Genomic DNA, 15348 nt, shown 5'->3' on the forward strand with positions numbered 1-15348 from the left:
GCATATATTCCAGGTTGTAATTAGCTGAGATGGTTAAAACAACAACAGTAGGGAATTACATGTCAGATTTGGAAATCTGCATTTATTCCAGACATTTAAATGACAAATTTGAACCTGACCAGGTAACAGCAGAATCTTCCATTGGAAAGTCTGAGTGAAACAGCAAGTACATATTGGTAAACAAAGCCAGCACTACATAGTGATAAATAGGCCAACAAGCACAGTGAAATAGTGACACCTATGTTTGAAAACTGTTTTCATATGGATATCAGGATGCTCTGAAAGACTTCCAACTTTATGCCCATACCGAGTCACATGCACAGGTCTTAGTGTGTCGCAGTGTAGAATCAGGACTTCGCTGACTTGGGATCAGATCCACACAGGAATATAGTCTTCACAATGCTGAGAGTACTATAGTGATGCCACATTGCCCCTGGCTTTGAAGCCTCTCTCTCTCTACCCTGCAAAGGGAGAGTTAATTATTTCAGAATGAGCACCAGAAAAAAAAAAAAAAACAACAGTACTTTGAGCAATTACTACTTACAATGGTCAATAGGAAGACTATAACAAAAGTCTTACCCTTCCCTTTCCAGAGTTTTTGGCATTGTATTTAGCCCAGCTAGGAGGCATGTTTGCAAGGAGGCATGGGGATTTGAGGGATCTAGTGCCTCAGTTGGCTCAGCCATTTATGCAACCAATGTGCATGGCTGCAACTGAAGCTGGGTACGTCCTCAATGGTCCCTGAATACAGACTTCTACAGAATGGACACCTGTGACCAGCGGCACCTTTAGATCAAGGTAAAGCCAAGACTTCTCAAGGAGAACTGAAAACTTGTTTCCTGTTTTCATGGTGAATGAAGCTATGTAATTTCTTTACAGAGAGGGTGGAATTTCTTTACAGAGAGGGTGGTCAGAAATTGGAATGGACTACCCAGGGAAGTAGTGGATTCTCCATCCCTGGAAGTGTTTAAGGTGAGACTGGATGTGGCACTGAGTGCCATGGTCTAGTAACTGCAGCAGTAGTGGATCAAGGGTTGGACTTGATGATCTCGAAGGTCCCTTCCAACCCAGCTGATTCTATGATTCCATGATTCTATGTAGGTTATAATGTACGGGGCAAAAATTGAAAACTTATTTGTGTTGCAGTACAAATGAATACCACAGTGTATAATTTATCATTTATAATTCATAGTTCATAATTGCTGTTAGTGAATGGGACAAATATTGTCGATTAATACTGACATTTTTCTTATTGCAGCCTGAAACGATCTTCTAGTCTGCAATTTGCTAATTAAAGAGGATGTGCAATCACAGAATGAAAGAAAAGCTCTGATTATCTTAGCCTATGTCAAACCAACACATTTTTTCAGTGGAACTATAATGGTGAGGGTTAATGAGCAGCTTTAGTATAAAATAAAGTTAATTCTGCATATTACCACCAGAGATAGCATTATTTCTCAACTACTGCACAGTCTCACAACTGAATATTCCTTCTCTGAATCCCACAGTAATGTCATTTAAAAAGAAAAATCTCCTGGAATTTCACATCCTACTCAGAAAGAAAATATTAAAATATACTGAATCAAGCAGAAGATCAAGGGTCATCAAATAATACTATAGAGGTGTGTGGCAGAAGAAGGAAAGGGAGAAAGAAGGTAGAAAAATGTATGTATTGAATTGATTTCCAGTTGTGTGGGCTCCTTGCTGCAAGCCAAGGCAATTTCTCCAGCCTGCCCTCTTTCCTGAGGGCTCTATGGAAGCAGGTCACAAGAAGCATGAATCGTCATGCCATCTTCAGCTTGCACCTAACTACCTCCTTTCACAGGATCCCTCAACAATTGTCACTGATTCATTTCAGATTTCTAGGAAGCATCAGATCTACCATATAAGCAGAAGAGTACTGTACTATATGCATAACTACTTTCTCTGGCTAGGGGTAAGTAAGGCTCACTGCTACCATTAGGTAAAACAACACTGCTCACAACTAGAAAAACTGGTCATTGAGCAAACATTTCACTTGAAAGAGAATCACAGAATATTCTGAGTTGGAAGGGACATAGGTATGTGTTGAAATATCCTAGATTTAAAAAGGCACTACTTCTTTCCTTGTTAGTCCAAATTAGAGAACTCCTAAGCACATCAGGACTAGGAACTTCTAACTGGGATACAAAACAGAAATGTCAGAACAGTACAGAAAAGGCAAGATGAAAGGTGCCAGTTGTTTTCTAAGCTGGCCAGGGGGAAGACACAGAAACATGGTGATTTTCAAGGCACCTCATTTGTACGTAGGCAGCAGCTTTTACAATAATGACATGCCAGCACCCTTTTCAGAATGAGAAATGCTGGCAACACAGTCAGTGCGGAGGAAATTGATACAACTTCTCAAACCTATATAGAACCAGAAGGTAGAAAAGGGATGCATCGCTCTGCAACACAACGTTGTGCTCCATTCTTATAAAGAGGAGTTGTGGTCATGGAATACATTTGCCTAGAAAACCTACCAGTAATTTGAGTACCCAGACACCATCTCCTGATTATCTGGACAAGAATAAACAAGCCCTTTCCTGCACAATAAATGAGGGATCTCTTCCACCCCTTTTCACTTGAAACTAAAGAACAGAGAAGGAACAAGTAGGGAGCCTCAGATCTGTTCAAGGGACTCTTTGAACAGAACACACCCTGAAGAAAAGCAAAGTTACTGTAATCTTTCTCACTGTTGTCCTGCCCATTTCCACAGGACTAAAAGAACCTTATTCCAAGGAAACTGAAAAAATTAGTGAAACAAAACCTATAAGCCATTTTCAAATGTGCCCAGTATCAAATTAACAGAACACTCTCCTCCTGACATCCATGCAAAGTGCTGTAATGAGACTGAACCTCCACGGAAAGAAGTTCACAAGCCACCACTTTCACAAACCACCCTAAAAACACTACTGGCACTACCACTACTACAGGGTGGTAGTTTAGAGAAACAAATAGTTATCATGTTTACTCAGTGCCCACCTTGACTGAGCTTTTCAACAACAAATAAACAGTTCAAAGCCACAACAATGATGGTAAGAATGAGTGGGTGCACGTTTACATTAACTAATGTTTTGAAAATAAAAGATATTTCTAGAATGTTGGAATGTATCAGAAACAAGTGTAGCGTGTATACCATATACACTGGTGCCAATATACACACAAAATATGTTTCTCTGAAAAGAATCAGTCCACCTACACAAAAACTAAGATCCTTTGGCTTAAGAAATGACAAATTCTCACAACCAGGAGCTGGGACAGGTTCATCTACCAGCCCCACAGAGCAGCTGAGCAGCTTACATCAGACTGCTCAGCAGAACGGTGGATGCTATGCCAAGGACTAATGTGTCATTTTCCTGCACCAGTTTAAAGTTTTCTTCTTAATTCAAGAGTAAATAGATATATGCTGCTGTGCAGATCTCTGCACCAAGCAATTCCCACACTGACTATCTGTGGCTTTTTCATTAACTGTGAGAATTATTTATAGAATAATGGAAATTTGTTATCCTAAAAGTATATTTAAGAGACCAGCCTGTTATGTGTCACTGGTGCTCAGATTACACTACAAATTACTAAATGAGTCCTCTTTTGGGGATGCTCAGAGGGCATGAAAATCTAGTTTACTGATTTGCCTGAGCCTGGGTTAAGTATTTCTTGTCCTTATTTCTACCAAATATTTGGCCCCAGAAGTACCACAAAATAAAGAGTCAGCTGTTGAATTCACACCACAGGGAGACAAGACACTTGCTCAAAATATATTTTTCATCCAGGATAACCTAGGTTATTGTCTTTCTAGTAGGGAAAGAAATCACAGAACAGGCAGTAAAAAATGTTCACTCTAAGAAATAAGCTCCAAATGCAATGTACCAGACAAAGACCTATGATACACAGTGGCTACCAAAATTTCTGAAAAAAGAAGTCTTACACATTTAACAGAATTCTTGAAGCCCCAAGTATTTTACTGGGTTTTATAATTAAACATACACAGTTGTTGAGACTACCAGCAAAGCTGAAAGGAACTTCCAAAGGGCCTGCACGAGTCAGTTGAACAGGCAAATACAACGGCAAACAAATTCAGTAATGACAAATAAAAAAAAATAAAGGAGAAAAAACCCTTTATGCTAGGTGTCCTGAAATATTTCCAATTAATATCATAATTTCTGAAGGAAATTCATGTGTCACTGTAGTCCAGTGAAAACCTTTATTTAATGAACAGGTACTGTTAGAAACGGAATGGAAACACTGAAGTCTGTTAGTGAATGAGAGTTGGAACATTAATAAAAATAATGCAGTGTTTCTGTAGAAGCCAGTAGTGCAGACTCAGCTGGAATTTTGTATGCTATATCCAGGCATTCTACCTCAAAATAGGTGAGATTATTTCCTAATGAACACAGGAAAATGTAGTAAGAATAAGGAAAAAGAGCCTGAAACTCAGGAAAGTCTTCCATGGAAAACTATTAAAACTGATAAGAACATGTCAGATGATAAAGGCACAAATCCTAAGAACTTGTTCATCTTACCTCCTAATACAAGAATATACTACTGAATACATGGTGAAAAACTGAATATCGAGTAAACAACTTTCTCATTCAAACTGCAAATACGTATGTTAGCACAAGGAGCCACAGAGACAAGAGCTTGACAAGACTTGGTCATTTCTTTGGCTCTCTAGAATATCTGAAATGCTGCTAATTAATGTTAACACCCTCTGAGAGCCATATCAAGCTTCATACTGCTGGAGGTTTGTCAACCTCTAACAATCTCACTATCTACAGGTGACTTCATATTGAACTATTGGTGGTTCATGTCCTTTCCCTAATTCAGCTGACACTGACAAAATATAAAGTACACTGCTAGACAGATCTCTGCTACACTCGAGTAATTCCTATAATCCTAGCAACTACCAGAAACTCAGCATTATTGTCCTGGCCTTATTCCTCTCCATTCTCGGCATTATACTGACCTCTGGTGGGTGGCAGGAAAACAAGACGTGAAGAAATGAAGCAAACAAAAAGCCAAGGAAATCACACTGAAAGTTTGGTGGGAATTCAGTGAAAGCATGAAGAAAGCCTGACTTTGAGAGTGCTCCAAATCACTCAACACAACAGAGCAGGAGCAATGTCACACTAATGACTCACAAATCCCTTTAGAGATACTCAGCTTCTACACATGATGCTCCCTCGAGATGCTCTCTTTATCATGTTGTAGTAGGATTTCCTATAATACCTCTAAAACATTGTATATACAGCAGCCCCTTATTCTAGGTGAGGAAAAGAAAGAAAACAACAGATGGATCTGCAAACTTTCTATGCAACACACACTTAGAACTAAAGCACAAACGTTTAACATTTCTTGACTATGGTCAGGCTATATTTAACTATTTTTGTTTATTTTATTTTCTTCTTTTGCACATTTTAGTGTACCCAAAGAGAAATCACTTGTTTTTAATAAGTCCTGCCCGTTACAGTGGCCTGTTTTGTGGCACACTGCCACAGATACCGGCACTGACAAAACTCATGGAGCAGTTAATTGATATTGGGAACAGAAACAAGAGGCCAGAAGCCAGGAAAGGCAGGAACTAGTTTTCTTGCTGAAGAAAGTACAACAGAGAATTTTAGCTTTACAAGTGAGTGTAAGAAATCACTAAGGAAAACTAAAGACACACCCAGACAGAGTGGAACAAAACACGATGTTTATCAGAGATTCAGATTTTGACTGCTTGTTAGTGCTCCCAGGAAATCGATGACTACTGAAAAGGATGAGGAGCCAGAACTGTTTCTACTACACCGCCCTTGAAGAGTGAGACTGAATATTGAACTGCAATCTCCCTTGCATGTAGTGGTAAATTTATCAAGAACAAACTTGATTTGACATTATATTTCCCAGGGAGTGGGGGGGCGGGGACCTGGGGGAAGCCGTCTTCTAAGGATGTCCGTTGCCAGCTGTTGAATTACACTTTGAAAATGCAAAATAAGAGTGAATTAAGAGATCACTGCTGATGTGAAGTATTTTATAGAGCTAAAGTCAACGCCATCCAAAATAGGCTCTTTCAGTGCTAACACAAATCCTGCCCACACACACCTGGAGACACAGGTACCTTGCTGCTGGAATGTTGCAGTGGCACTTGCAAGGTGGTTTTATGGATTTAAAAGAAAATTGTGGAGAAGTATGCATACATCAGTGAGTGTAGATATTACCACCTCTCCCTCCCATGCTTTCTCCAGTTGATGAGATGACAAGAACTGCATGCTACACTTCAGGCTAGCCAGATGATGATTTTTCAGAAAACCTTCAAGAACTTAATATTCTCTAGCCCTTCAACAAATTTGGCTGAAACCATCTTGAAAAATATCACCTACTGATAAGAAGCAAAATAATTTCAATTATTAGATAAAAAAAAAAATCTCATCAATAACTTCAAAGCCAAAAAGGCTGAGTGTGTCCTATCTTTCACTAGGTAGATAAGATATTCTGTCTTAATCACTGCAGGGTGATTAAGTCATGTCCTCTGGCTAAGTTAACAGACTGGAATAACTCAGCCACTGCATACTGCAGGTCAATGGTCTAATTCAGATTCCCCCTAAGGGTCCACAGAGTTTTGTATCAGAACAGCTAAATTCACTGCTGCTAACCATGCAATATGTGCAATAAATAATCTGAACAACAGATAGCAGTGCCCTGACCTTTCAAAGCACAACTCAGGAGCACCTTCCGCTAAAGCTTCTAGTTATTTTAATGTGGCAGTAAGGTATCTGTTTCCACCTCAAGAGGGTATTTTTATCCACTACATAACTAAGAATTGTTGTTAGTTGTGCCTTCAGTTTATCATGCTCTGGTTTCATGAGGACAGTTATAATAAATAATATGATCACAGATTCAGACATTAGGAAATTAGATTCGCTGTGATCATCTAGAGCAGCAATCATAGGAAGTAATTCCTTTTTTGAATTATGTTGCCACTTTCAGAAAAATTCTAACCATGATTGGACTCAATCAATCAGATTGAAAAAGAAAATAAATCCAGCAATGCATTAGCATCTCCCTCCCTTTGTAAATTGTTCCAATGATTATTTTTACCATCTTACAAGTTTTTCAGTAAGGAGAGAACCGTGGGATGTGTGACTAACACCCCTAATCCATATTTACGATATGAAAAGCACTTTGATCGCCATTTTCTCATGGCATCTGATTGTTTTGGCAAGTTTGCAGATACTACAAAGCTGAAAGGCTTGAGGGAAGGGATTCTATTCAGAGAAAGCTTGACAGGCTAGAGGGGTGGACCCATGAACCTCCTGAAATTTAACAAGGCCAAGTACAAGGTTCTGCACCCAGGAACAGGCAATCCTCAGTATCAATAGAGGCCAGTGGATGAATGGATTCAGAGCAGCCTTGTGGAGAAGGACTAGGGCATCCTGGTGGGTGAAAAATTGAACATGGGCCCAGTCATGTCTGCTGGCAGCCCAGAAAGCCAATCATGTCTTGGGATGTATCCAAAGCATTGTAGGCAGCAGGTCGAGCAAGGGGATTCTACCTGAAATGACTACATTTTTCATATAATCAGTTAGTGTTTTATAGGTAGAATGATTCTCACGTAGCTATTCAAGCTCTCCTGTATCCATAGGGAGGAATAATAAATGCCACAAACATTTAAAGTTTTTTCTTCATACTGTTCACTTACATAATCAAAATCTGGACTGGTTATATTTAACTTAAACTTCTCTCCAGGCAGCTGTCCTTGAGCTGCAAATCAACACCTGATTGTATCAGTAACACAGAGTTACTGATCTCCACTGATTTACTGGCTTGACTGTCATCAACAATCTCATCAGCGTCTTCCCCAAGATGGACTACTTGTATATTGTAAGTATCACTTTACTCAAAGTACTGACCTTTATGCGTGCATAAGTTTGGCTTGAAGTAATGCTCAAGATAATCTTCTTCATGTAGAAAACAGAATTTCAAGTGACAAATCAAAGCTACCAAAGGTGAATCTGCTAAAAAATTAATGTTAACATTAATTTAGTTTTGCTATAAACAGAGCCCTACTATACCCTGTCTGTTTTAGAGCTATGTCTAAGCATAATGACACAAAAACTAGTTTCTGTAAACTAATGCTGAACTCCTGAAAGTACATAGGCTTCTCCAGAAGTTTTAAGTGGTGACATTTCCTTGCCCTTTGACTTTTTCTCATATTTATCTTTTTTTCCTCTAACTACCTAGGCTGCAATAAATCATCCTCCTGACTTGGACATGTATTACAGGTTTTATATACAGTAAAATTTACATGAACCCGCCTAACTAATACATATGTGAGTACCTTACCTCTTTATACAAAGCATTGTGAATCAATACTACTGTTGCATGAGTATAATAGCTAGTCCGAACTATCTTATGGATCTCATGAAGGTCTTGGACTAATCGATGCATCCCATCACTTCTCTTTGTTTTTAGGATTGGAAGTGCTATATGGGGACATGCAAATTTCTAACAGCCCATCCTGAATCAATTTCCTTATAATCTGGGATAATCCTTTTCTTCCTTCTAGGGAGATGGGTACTGTCTAATCCGAACAGGAGCTTCCATATATAGTTTTATCAAAAAAGGTTCTATTTTTAGTCTCTCCCTATTCCCATCTTCGGCCCATACCTGTGGATTTATATCTAAACCCTCACTTAATACAAAAAGTTTAAGTTCTTTTCCCTGAAGTATTAGTCCTATCCCCAATAGCCCCATTAAGTCTCTTCCCAATGAGTCTGTCCCAGCCTGGGGCACTGTTAATAAATCCCTTTTCAATGTCTTCCCATTCCCTTGTATCAATACAGAGGGTGCCACAAAAACTTCAAATTTCTCCTTAGTTCCCATTGCAATAACTTTCTGATCAGATACTTCTACTCCTAAGGGGGGCTGAATTATGCAAGTCAGTTGAGCTCCCACATCCACCAGAAAGGTGGTGTCTTCCTCCTGGGGTCCTAATTTCAAATTTATCAAGGGCTCCCTTTCTGTTTCTAGCCCCAAGAGATAGAGCCCCTGACACCCCTAAAGGACCCCTAGTCCAAGTACTCCGAATGTCCTTCTGTTGCCTCGGGCATTCTCTCTTGAAATGTCCTCTCTGCCCACAATAAAAGCAGTCTCCCTTCCCCTCTTGGTGGGCAAGCCAAATTCATTCCTAACTTCTGCAGCACCCGAGGAGGTCCCCTGAAAGTTTGAACTTCTTGTCCCTTGCCGCCTTCATGATTACCATACCTCTTTTGTGACATCCCTGCACATCCCTGCCCTGTAACCTGTCTATCCCCCTGTTTATTCACCTCTTTAACTGTGGCTACCATCAGCCACAGTCTGTCTCTGTCTCTCTTCATCTCTCCAAACATATACTTTCTGCGCTTCCTTTAACAATTCATTCAGATCTTTTTCACTCCAATCCTCTAATTTCTCTAACTTTTTCCTAATATCTATCCATGAATGAGTCACAAAGTTAGCCTTCAGCAACTGTTGCCCTACTGGAGTATCTAACCAAACTCCAGAATATTGCTATATATCTTTTTTCAGTCTCTCCAACAATTCAGTTGGTGATTCTGCACCCAGGGTGCTGCTTCCCGAATTCCCTTCACAATACAATTCTGGTAATCTGTTATATTTTGTCTTCCTTCCTCTGTGTTCTGATTCCAATTTGGATGAGCCACAAGCATCTTCTGCTCTCCAGTTTGATCGTGCACCCCTTGGGGATGTTCCCTGTCCCAAATATGGATTCCTGTTGCCCTGATCATTTCCCTCTCCTCCACAGAAAATAATATCCCTATTACAGGTTGCATTTCATCCGATATGTACATATTAGGTCCTAAAAACCGGTCAAATTGCTCTGCCAGACCTAATGGATCTTCTAGTAGTTTCTTTATGCCCTTCCCAAATTCCCATACTTCAGTACTCGTCAGAGGGACATTCACATAGCCTGTACTCCCTTGTGCCCCCTGCATCGGGACTTCTTTAAGGGGATACAGTTCCCTGGTTGTCTCCAAACCCTCTCTCCTCCTAGCTCTACCCTGTGTCTGGGGAGGACCTGGAGAAAGTGCTGAGTCCAAGTTTTGCACCTCATTCTCCCCGGGATTATACGGGGGAGGATTTGGGATCATATTACCTGAAGGATTTTCTAAAGGATCTCACTCAAGACCCTTCTTCTTTTTCTGGTCACTTTGATCACTACTTTGATCACTACTAACTGTATGGACCAGGAACAACCCAATATATCCTACCCAGTAAGCAGCATATTCACTTTCCTCTACAGTCTCTTTCTTTTCACATGAACATTCAATGCTTGACAAATCCAATTTTCAAATGAATCAAACTGGGGCCAGTAAATATTGTCTGATCTTATAGCACCTTTAGTCCACTCATACCTACAGTATTGGATCATAACCGCCTTATCCTTATCCCGAGTCTCTCCCAGCTCGTCCGACATATCCAGCATCATACCCAAAGGGCTCTCTTGAGGAATGCCTAGGGTCTTTCCTGACCCTTTCTTTCACGGGGACCTTTTACTTTTCCCGGCCCCCATCCTGAGGAATGAACACATGCGCTCCGGGATATGGTCCTCCCTTGGCACACACACTCTCTGTACACTCCCGAGCCTACTCTTCTACTGGAGTCACCCAAAAGCCTTTTTCCTAAGCCAGAACCACTCAAAAGCCTTATCTCTAAGCTGGAACCACTCAAAAACCTTCTTTCTTAAGCCAGAACCACCCATGGTCCTTCACCCCGAGGAGTACCTCACTCTTGCTCCACAACAACCATTTCGTCCTTTCACCAGCCAGTCCCCTTGCAGGAATATGGAACCGCGGCTAGAAGGACCCTGCACTCACTTCACACCTTTTGGTATGTCTCAGCCACATACACTCCTCTGACCCAACCGTCCGGTAATACTTCGAGGATAGCTCTTCTCATTTCTTACTGGGTCCCATGCATGAGGTTTAACGGTTGCTGGGGATTTATTTTTATACCGGATCCTGTTTCCTTTCCCCCCCCTTCTTTGTTTCATGCCATCCGTCCTAGGGTCCTCAGTCGCTGCCGTCCCAGGAGAGGGCTCAGGCCTCGGGACCGCTGAAATTGGTGGGCCACGCCTTCCAGGTTCACTGATCCCCCAACCAGACCGGTGGACATCGAATCCCTGACAAGCCCCCAAACTGTGAGAAATATCTCTAATTAAAATTTCAGAGATGGTCAAATGAAGTGAAACAAAGAACTTTATTATCAGCTCACTGGGTGCACCAGACTTGTGGCCAGGTCTAAGCACACCCTGAATGGGAGAGGCGAGCCCTTTTAAGATCCCTTGATTTATATAACCACTGCCTCACTCCTCCCATGCCAAGTCCCACTTCTTCTCTTCCTTAAAAGGCAATAAAATCCTCCTCTTGCAGTCCATTGGTTGTTTTAACCAACCTACAAGGTTGTTTCCACCAACCTACCAGGTTATTTCCCTGCCCTGGCTGCATGCTCCCCTGGCAGTGAGCCCAGACTGGTCTCACTGCCTTACATACTTTCTGACCCACCTTCACACGGTAACTGTAAGCAACAGTAAGTAAGTGTAAGCGGAACTGAAAGCAACAGTAACTGTAAGCAGCTCACTAGTCCTTGACCACAAAATGGCTCCTCACCTCTTCAAACAAAATGGCTTCTAGGTATCTCAACAGGAGGTACCCATGGAAACCCCTGCTTGTAATAAAACCACCTTATTTATTTCCTACACTGTGAACTCCCTCCACCCCAGCCCCTGCGCCACCCCCTCACACTGCACTGGGCGCACACTACGCATGCACACCCGGCGGTGTTGTGGAGCTCCCCATCTCCCTCCGCAGGGTGTCTCCACCATGTTCCGGTGGGTGGCCCCGGCTGGTGTTGCCTCACATCTTGGCGCCTTTCACCAGGCGGATTCCCTTGCTCAGGACTCCATCTGCTTGGACAGCCACAGATGTAGCCTCGCGTGCGCAGCAGACCCAGTATGTCATCTCTGTGCTGCAGGAGGAGGAGGCAGTGCATGGCGTCCTCCCCACCTTTCGAGAGTAGTGGTTCAGCCCTCTGGGGCAAGGCGGGAGCAGTGGGGCACCAATCAGTCCCACAGCAGGACTGTGCGGAGGAGCAGTTGTGATCAACTTCTAATCAACTTGTAATCTTCAATTGTGGTGATGGGAACACGCAGAGCCTGCTGTCTTTTGGAATCCAGGCAATTCTTTCAAGTATTCTTTCTGGGCTCCTTGTATTGTTCATATATCTTTGTCGCTCTTCCAAGCAAAGTGTAGGGGTTTTTTCCCAGATAGAACCAGTGGAAGTCTGTCGATGGCCTCAGCAAGTACCAGCATGACCAAAAGATGTCCCGAGAGCATGGTGCGCTTGGCTTTTCTTAATAAATATGTGTTCTGTATAAAATATTTATTCATTTATTCACAATCACATATTCATTTATTCACAATAATTTAATTGTGAAATTTTAAGTATTTGGCAATTAATGAATTGCTCTTTTTTAAGTGCCGTGAGCTTGATTTTGCAGGGGTGATCAGTTCTAATACTTGAATTTTGGCCTTTGTGTTGCCCATTCATTCCTGCCCAAAGTGAGTGAGGTGTCAAAAAAGGCAAATAGGAGTTCCTGCTCAAACTGTTTTAAGGAGCTGATTATTTGTCTTTCTCCTCCCTGTTTTTGCAAGGACAAAAACCCCCCCCAAAATAAAAACCAACTTGTTGAAATTATATGGTTGAGCAGCTAGATAGTTGATTTTATACTTCAGTCTTTTAAAATGAATAATCTCACCGTTATTAAAAGAGGAAAAACTAAAATTATAATGGCCACTTTTAGCATTGTTTAGCAGACCTGTCTACCATGACTTCATACATCTGCAAATAAATAGTACTGTGTGGCCTCTAGTTTTCCTGTTGTAAAAAGATATCTACAGCTTCAGAGTACTCAGCTACAGAAAATATGAAAATCTACCTCAATGGTGAAAAAATGTGGTTTGCTTTTGTGGATTTTAGGGTTTGTTATTAATATCTGGTGTAAGAACAATATAAAGAGATTTAATCCAGCTATAGGACTGTTTGGTATTGAATAATATATAGTCTACTCTTTTTCTGGGCTTTCCCTGATGCGCTTTTGGAAGTGTAAAGTATATGTTAAGGCTGCCAGATTCGCACCAGGATGTTTAATGCCGTGAATGCTTGATACAGAGTTCTAGTGTGTTTTGCTGGGAGTTTAGGAGCTCCTGGAGACAGCCCTGTGTGGTGAAAGCCTCTGAGCATGAGAAGGGTGTGTAGGAAAAAGCCACAAAGTACTGATTGCACTGAGCTGTCCTGCAACTTGCCCCCTAGGGTAACAATAATCTCTTGTGCAGCTCTGTCCTTCAGGCTACTCCTACAATAAAGCATACTTTCTGTTGAAAAAGAAGTTTGTCAGCATGACTTTAGAGCAGAAATTAGAACTGAAACAGTGAGAGTGAGATAGCCTCATGGCTACATTCTCATTAGCAAAAGCAAAGTGGAAACCATAAAGTCGAAAAATTTGGTGTGAGTGGCCTATTAGACCAGTACGTGGCTGCCAGTGTGTCCAAGAGAAGCCTATGCCTTTTCATGTTTGTTTTAGGGTGGGTAATACAGTGGAGCAGTTCAGAATACAGGGACTGAAAACATCAAAAGACTGGCAAAACATGAAAGCTTAGAATCTTACACACAAGATGTTTTTTCACTGTAAAATCTTGAAAAAGCCAAAACCAAATTCAGTAGTATAAACAAGGCATCAATAAAAATCGCATGCATTATCAAACATTTCTTCATTGCTGAAACTGTGGTTTGTGTAACCTCCATATGCAAGGACAGGGTCAGTAATCCAAGTCTTTGAAGCCAGGAACTTCTTGATGAGTACTGGAAATGTGATGTAAGAATGATCCAGTACTACCTCACTGGGTTTTTATAGGGTTTTTTTCCAGGAAAAATTGTAGCAGAAATCTTCAGTGCAGTAATGAAACTCCTTCAATGCTCTTGAAAATACTGGCATTGGGAAGTTTCATGCAATGAAATGTGCAAATCTACTTGAGCAACATAAAAAACACAGACACACCTAATGTTTTACCACTGCTGCTTACAGAAAATGAACCTGTGAAGTCTATCCAGACCTTTGGCACTACAGACACTGAATTTTTTGCAAGGCTGAGGAGTAAGATGGGCACTCTTTGTATGAACCTGTTGGACACTGGGAGGAGAAATGTATGTGTAATCCATTATTAGCAATGTATATAATATCAGGGCTGCTGCTTGTTTTTCAACATAAAATTACTAAATCTTGTCTTTCTATTATTAGTGTTCTGTCAAACTGCCGTATAATATGTCACAGTCATATTGTATGCATGAGTAAGTACAAAACATTCTGTTGAACCCCATCATCCAGAAAGTGTTATTACTGCCACCAGCTTGTAAATAGTATCTGAACTCTTAATTAGGTGGGCAAAGAGCTCCTATCGCTTGTAGGCTTTTTAAAAATTAGATTTGCACACTCCAGTTTTTCACTTTTTTCCCAAAGAGATGAGGGGCAAGCTGATCCTTGTAATTTTGTATCAGTCTCACAGATTTAGAGGATGTTACTGAAAACAGTTATGTGCTACCATATGTCCAGTCTCACAGTGTGTTTACTTTTTTTCCCCAGGAAGAATTGTTAGAACCAGCTTGAGACCAACTGACTGTGCAGCACTAATCCATAAGAAACAAAAAACTGTTTAAAAGATGGACTATTAAGCCTGCATGTAGTAATACAAGTCACTTTTAACTTACTGGGGCAGTGTCTGGTAATGTTTATGTAGACAAAAAAAATGAAGATTTATGTTTCTGTTCTTAGAATTTCTACCTTTCCCAAGCTATAATAGCATTTGCTTCTGTTTGACAGTCCTGACTTCCTCTGAATTATTGTTGCGATACTAATGTACCCCTTTGGACTCAACAAACTCTGGGAGCTGCGAAGTGGTTGGGATGTAAAACCATTATAGTACTCAGAGATAGGGTTAGCTGAGATTTGTATTGTGGTGAGCAAAAGTAGAAATTCAAATGTAGCAAACCTGAGTTTAAAAATAGCAGTAAAGGTATCTCTACAACACGGAAAGCTGTAATCTTGGCTTATTACTACCTTGATCAGCTCTGTAATATGGTACTCAACTAAACTTGAAGTAGAGTGAAATACTCTTGAGACAACAACTGGAAATGCTGCTTGGGTTCTTTTAGGAAGACTTAACATAAAAAAGAGCAAATGCTGAAATTGTATATCTTCCAATGTCTGATTTTTCAGTATTGAATGTAGCACATTAT

At 40.8% G+C, this 15348-nt stretch overlaps 2 long non-coding RNA genes and 1 other non-coding gene across 5 annotated transcripts; 2 read left to right on the forward strand and 1 right to left on the reverse strand.

Annotated features, from left to right (window-relative positions):
- Positions 1-55: 55 nt before the first annotated feature.
- On the reverse strand, positions 56-11810 carry LOC113983461. Of its 3 annotated transcripts, none has more exons than XR_003539100.2 (3): positions 11667-11810; positions 7911-8015; positions 56-461 (listed from the first exon to the last, which is right to left on the reverse strand). It is a non-coding gene; the product is annotated as an uncharacterized LOC113983461 (long non-coding RNA). The 3 variants fall into 3 exon arrangements; XR_005563339.1 differs by having other exon boundaries at positions 7911-8012; positions 11667-11809; XR_003539101.2 differs by lacking the exon at positions 11667-11810 and adding an exon at positions 11478-11547.
- Positions 11811-12054: 244 nt separating this feature from the next.
- LOC113983462 lies at positions 12055-14859 on the forward strand. Its single transcript, XR_003539102.2, has 3 exons — positions 12055-12393; positions 14141-14259; positions 14696-14859. It is a non-coding gene; the product is annotated as an uncharacterized LOC113983462 (long non-coding RNA).
- Positions 12585-12717, forward strand: LOC113983487. Its single transcript, XR_003539119.1, has one exon. It is a non-coding gene; the product is annotated as a small nucleolar RNA SNORA13 (small nucleolar RNA).
- Positions 14860-15348: the final 489 nt, after the last annotated feature.

Source organism: Pipra filicauda, unplaced genomic scaffold, assembly GCF_003945595.2.
Source record: "Pipra filicauda isolate LSUMZ 115617 unplaced genomic scaffold, ASM394559v2 scaffold108_size2327098_pilon, whole genome shotgun sequence".
Classification (NCBI taxonomy): domain Eukaryota; kingdom Metazoa; phylum Chordata; class Aves; order Passeriformes; family Pipridae; genus Pipra; species Pipra filicauda.